General features: G+C 40.4%; 1 protein-coding gene across 1 annotated transcript in view; it reads left to right on the top strand.

Annotated features, from left to right (window-relative positions):
- The first annotated feature begins 68 nt into the window (after nucleotides 1-68).
- Nucleotides 69-6,031, top strand: part of ASB4 (ankyrin repeat and SOCS box containing 4) — a 106,517-nt gene continuing 100,554 nt past the window's right edge. The window contains exons 1-2 of the transcript XR_004074811.2: nucleotides 69-582; nucleotides 1,876-1,918. The gene's annotated coding sequence lies outside the window, so the exon portion shown is untranslated. The remainder of the gene's footprint in view (nucleotides 583-1,875; nucleotides 1,919-6,031) is intronic.

The following is a 6,031-nucleotide window of genomic DNA, read 5'->3' as shown; positions in this document are numbered from 1 at the left end:
CGTCTCCGCCCTCCGCCGGCCCTTGGCCTTTGTCACCACCAGCTTCCCCCGGCCCTCCCCACCCCCCACCCACGGACGCCCTAGTTTAGGTTAAGGGCGTGAAACTTGGACTCCTCCACCTCCTTTCCCAAACGGACGACCCCCTCAAGGCCCTCCAGCAGCCCTCGTACCTTTCTCATCCTAGTCTTCACAGACATCCCTTACTCCATAGGCCGGCAAGAAACTTCTAGATAAAGTTTGAAAGACTCTTTTTCATTACAGGAGGAGATTCAGGATTCTTTCTTGTAAATAATTCATGTTGGAATCAACTCCTTTCTATGACAGGGTGTAGACGGAAGGAAAGAGACATTCTGTTCCTAGTAATGCTTCATCTGCACCGGAGACCTCAAGACGTGGACGCTATTTTGATCTAACTTTTTTTTAATTTTTGTTTTCTTTTACTTTAACAGCCATAACATGAAGAAGAAAGAAAGAAAGAAAGAAAGAAAGAAAGAAAGAAAGAAAGAAAGAAAGAAAGAAAAGAAAGAAGGAAAGACAAGAAGTGTAAAAGGGAAACTCATTAAGATTGAGACAGTCAAACAAGTGAGTATGCCTGGAATAAGCTTCTACTGATTTCCAGGGTTTTCCATCCTACAGCATGTAGGCAGAAGCCATGACAATTGCCAATTTTCAACAAACATCAGTTTCATAAACAATCAGTAAGTAAAAGCAGATTCTGGTTTCTCATCTGCACCGCCCACCGCCAAAAAAAAAAAAAAAAAAAGATCCCTCTCCTGTGTGTATCTAAGGGATATTAGGTTATGCTGAATGGTAGAGAGATAAATAGTTGTCTTTTGAAAGAACAGGAGGCTTACCTTTCTTCGTGTCATGGGTCCCTCTGGCAGGGACAAATCTCAATTCAGGATGAAGCCTCGTCCCAATTTGGTGTTGGGCCACCAAGGGAACAATACCCCAGAGTTTAGGGCACAGAAGCATTTGTGGTAAAGAACCGGGGCTTTCAAGGTCAGCAAAACCAACGTCATCTCAATCTCAGAGAATCTTGGAGAAACTTTAGTTTAACGTTATTAACACAACCAGTGAGTTCCCTCAAACTCCAACTCCCAATTTCCTCATCACTCTGTGTGAAGAGTACTGTAGCTCCATACTCTTCTTCCTTCTGAGTGTTGCTGTTGAAACAGTTTCTGCAGAAGTAGCCCCCATTCTTACCCAATCCCCACCACCATGCTAGGGCTAGGAATCGCCATTTTGCACAGGCAGATGGGAAAGAGAGGTATTTTCTGATCTGGAAATCAGAAGTCTATATTCTCCATTGTAGGAGGATGGAAAAGACTGGTTTTTAAAGGCTATAGCATATACCTGTTCATTAAATTTTATAGTATAGCTTAACAATCTTTTGAGATAACTGGGATTTCTGGGCTACACCAAGAACATAACCCCAGGTTTTTGTAATTTTGTGGGAAAAATAGTTTCTAACTCTTAAATAACCAAGTTACCCAACACAAAACAAACTTGTTCTGGAACTTGTTTGTATGCTGGCAACTCTTTACACTTGGTATGAAACAGTGTTTCTCAAATAATGACATGTAACTAGTTTATAATTAGAAATTTAATGGTTCTTAAGCAAAATTTCAGAAATAATAATACCTTTTATCAATGCTTCTCAAACTATGTATAGTGAAGGACAGGTTTTTCTTTGCCTTTGTGAAGTACAATGAAAATAATTACTAGAAATGAAGTAAAAAATCAGACATACAGAATACAAGCCCAAATCTTTTATTATTTGATTCAACAGACATAAAATTACTTTGTCAAATTTCTATAACAGTTTCTAAATGCTTGCTTTCAAATTTTCATATTTATCTCACCATGGACCAGAAACAAAGAGTTCACAGATTGAAAATGGTCTTTGGAGTACACTGTAAGTGGACTGCCTTTCATGATTGTACTTTTAACTCTTTAAAGTTCTTTGCCTGTATTATCATGTGTAATGTCCCCGGTAATTTGTGAAATAGGTGGCTCATGATTATTGTCATTTTATATACTATATGATCCCTCCGTATGCCTTTAATTTGTCTCCCTCTCCTTTCCTCTCTTTTAAGAGAGGGCAGATCTTTTAACACAAAAATACATCGAGGAGATGTTATAAAAGATAATTATTGTCAGTAAAAGAAAGAATTGCTTTATAGATGGCTCCACTCTATGGCTTCTCAGAGAGTAAAGGAGACCCCCTCCCCCAACCCAAGTCATTTTTTTGAGAATCCAGTATGTTAAAAAATGAAAAAATGCAATAACAGAAAAAAGGTTGTACACACATATTTTCATATTTATAGTTAACAAATTATCATTCTTCAGTAATTAGGTTGAACAATATGAACTTTTTTTTTTGGAAAGGTCAAAAACACCCCAATACAAAATACAATGTAATTTGTGGTCCAGTAATGGAACTCAAGTTTAAAAGGAATGATGTTTTTCAATGGGGTCAAGGTATTGCTATGACATATGGATAGACAAATTCTAAGATAATGTTGAAAGTCAACAAGATAGCCCACCTATCCCCAGTAGACCCAAGCCTATCCCTACAGAGGGCTGTAGGATTTGCTGCCTCTCTTCCAGGAGCAATAGGACCATGGAGGGAGAGGACAGAGGGGTAGAAAACACTGGGGGAGAAAAAAGTCAGGGAGACCAGAGACAAAAACTCCCACTCTCCTTCAGAAGCTGACTCTGTATGGCCTGAACTCTATGGAGAAAGTAAAGACACATTTCCCCCATTCTAGGAAATGTATGCATGTTTCTTGTCTACCTAACAGCAATAATGCTTCCAGTTATCTGTGAATGAACCATGCATGCAACCTCTTTCAGAGTATCAACCACAGCTACTTTTTGCTGAATATTTCCTATTCCACACACTTTATACCCACTGCTTCATTTAATCCCCATAGGAACCATTTGAATCAGATACTATTAGTATAGAGGTTATAGGGTTGTAGAGTTTAAGTATCTTGCACACTGGAAAATGGTGAAGCCAGAATCCAATACTAGAAAATTCATATCAAGACCCTATTTCCACCTTTGGTATATCTTTTATTAATTGTCAAATAAAAAAATTTCATGCCTCTGCTATTCCTGGTGAGAGAGATGAACCATCTGGTGGTGAGAGCTAGTAAAAAATGATCTCATGTCAACTGGCATGAGAGAGAGTCTTTAAAACTAGGTTGTCTTTATACTTTTCCTCTACCTGCTTGCATTACTTCACTTAACCTTGACTGAGTATGTTTTGCATCTCCAAGCCACTAGTGGGAATTCAAAATAAAAGAGGTGTGCATTCCTGCCCTGGTGGCCATCACAGTCTAGCAAGAGAGAGAGGTACCTGGACAAACATATGCAATGTTGTGTGTCAAGGATTAAGAACTTTGATCTTTATCCCATGAGTGATGTAAAGCCAGGAAGCCTTTAAGGAAGGGAGAAACATTTCTGTTTTACAAAGGTCACTCTGATGGCTGTGGGAAGGGGAGCTAGAGTGCACTTCCCAAGTCTGTTTGAGAGAAGAGACAGATGTGAACAAGGTAGAGGCAGTGGGGAGAGAGGAGAGGGAGCACATTTAAGGAATTTCAGAGGCCGGATGCATAGACACTGGGGACTCATGATGAGCTGGGGGAAAGGGAGAGGTGAAGACGGCCTGGGTTGTTCAAATGGGCAAATGGGAGTATACCAACAGGATGGCAAGGACAGAGAGGTTTGAAGAACACATCTGATATGCTCAAAGCCCCGTAGACACTTGCAGATAAGTTTCTGCTGCTCAGAAATGAGGTCTTGTCTGGACATGACGACCTGGGGATTATTAGCAGACAGTGCAGCAGGCTGAGTGGATCACCTTCAGGAAGGTGGAGGTTGGAGGCCAAAGTGAAGTAGTATGTTAAAGTCCTAAAAGCTTTATGGGTGTCTAAGTAGCTAGCAGGTGGGTTACAAAGTGAGGAGTGGGATGGAAAATTAGGAATTGAACTGAACTTTAGGGAATTATCTTAATCGAGGGAAAATGGACACTGGCATAGATGTGGCTCTTTGCCTGCTCTCCTGAATCTGGGCATGGTTTTGAAGTTGGTCATACCATGGTGCTCCAGGCAGTCACTCCCTATCCATGGAAAATGAGACGTATTTGTTATCCCTTTATTGGGCCTGGGACCCACGTGGAAGATGAAGGTAGAGGGGCATTGGAAAGAAATTTCCAAAGTTATTTCTGCTTGGCATAAGATGGCCCTTCTCCTGACTTCTATACCTCCACTAGCAGGAGTTACAAGAGAGCTTGTTGCAAGAGTTATAACAGGAGTTACAAGAACATGCTTTGGCAAGACCTCTCTCTTCTTCGACACCCACTGCCTTACCTTCAATATCTATGTAATCTCATCAGACCCTTTAGCCCTATGTTATGTGGTCACTATGTGAAGCCCAACCTCTCTAGTCAATCTTTATCCTTCAGACTCTCTTCCCATTTGGCTGAGTACTTTCTCCCATCTCCCTATTCTCCCCTAACTTCCAAATCCCTTTTGTTGTGTGCTCTGGAACTCATAGTCCTAACAAAATCCCCTATATCCTTACTGTCTTCTCTAAGTATTCTCTTCAACTTTCCGCATTATCTTCTGACCCCCAACCAGGACACTTTCTCATCTGTCCTAGAAGGTTCTAGGTCCTGGCTCGCAATCACTCCCTTTTATACTACCTGTATTTAATTCTTGGTGATCTTAACATCCACATCTGTAACTTTTCCGGACCCAACTTCTGAGTTCCATGACCTTTTCTCCAATGGCCTTGTCTCTACCCTATTCTGCCACCCACTCCTATGGTTATGTTTTAAGACTTTGCCATTAACAATAATGACAATACCTCCAAAATTTCAACTTTAAGATTTTATTTTTACCACTACCACCTCTTATCTTTTTAGCTCATTCTCTCACTCCACTTTTGAAGATTTTTTGACCTTGTTTTAATGTCTTACTTATTCTTAAAAGCTATTGCCTCTCTCTCATACATACTATTTAATTTCATTTTTCATAGTGCTGATTCTTTATAAAGTGGCTTTTCACTGAAATAGCATATATATCAATTTAGAGTAGTAGTTCTAAGTTCTGAGGGTGACCATATACACTTACCTAGTAAGAACTAGCAAAAAACTATTCGGCTAATTTCTTCAAGTGGGCGAGTTTTCTGAAAAAAATGCATTATTTCTTCCTTTGAGTACCCTTTCCTCCCATTTATTCTTTGTTCTGGTGAACAGCTTTGACTCATCCAGGCTACAAAAGCAGTGCTAGGGATAGAACTGGGCCTGCCACAGAAAACAAAAGAAGAGTATCACAGCAGATTTCAGTTTTAGACGGGAGACTCAAAGCCCATTCAAGGAAACATCTGAGGAACAGAGTAAAGATTAGCCAGCCGACTATCAGACTCTGGGACTAGTCCTTGACATTGTCAGGGACACCGTGAACCTGACTGCACCTCGGGAAGACAAGACAGCATGTTAACAAGTGGAAGCTGAAGGCATCATTTGCTGGAGTCAGTGAAGGGACAGTGATGGGCAGTGGGAGAGGCCAAGAACTACCTTGGTAGGGGCAATGATATCCAGGCCAGGAAAATGCTCACTCCATTCATGGCCGCATTTCCAGGACCCCTATCTCCTCTGCTAATGAACTATGTGTGTACAGCACAGACAAGCAGGAGGAATTTAGATTTTATTTGATATGTATTATTTTAGGAGGATAGACATGAGAGTCTTAAGGAATTACTTTGGAGACCTATTTCATTTTCTGCCTTTCATCTATTATCCCTGCAAGCAGTGTTTTATTATTATTATCATTATTTCTTTTTAAGCCTGTACATTTTCTTTTCATTATTTTATATTTCACAGAAGCTGTGGAGTTTGAATTTGCCTGGGTGCCTTAGGGGAAAGATGAGCTCGCTTTTGGCATGGGAGTTAGGGGCAGGCCGATTTCTCATTTCAGACATAGAGAGTGGATATCATATATGTTGACTTAACATTTTA

This window comes from Leptonychotes weddellii, chromosome 12 (genome assembly GCF_054177405.1).
Source record: "Leptonychotes weddellii isolate Sample4059 chromosome 12, ASM5417740v2, whole genome shotgun sequence".
Lineage (NCBI taxonomy): Eukaryota > Metazoa > Chordata > Mammalia > Carnivora > Phocidae > Leptonychotes > Leptonychotes weddellii.
Note: the sequence above shows the minus strand (reverse complement) of the source record. Positions and strands in the feature narration are given on the sequence as shown.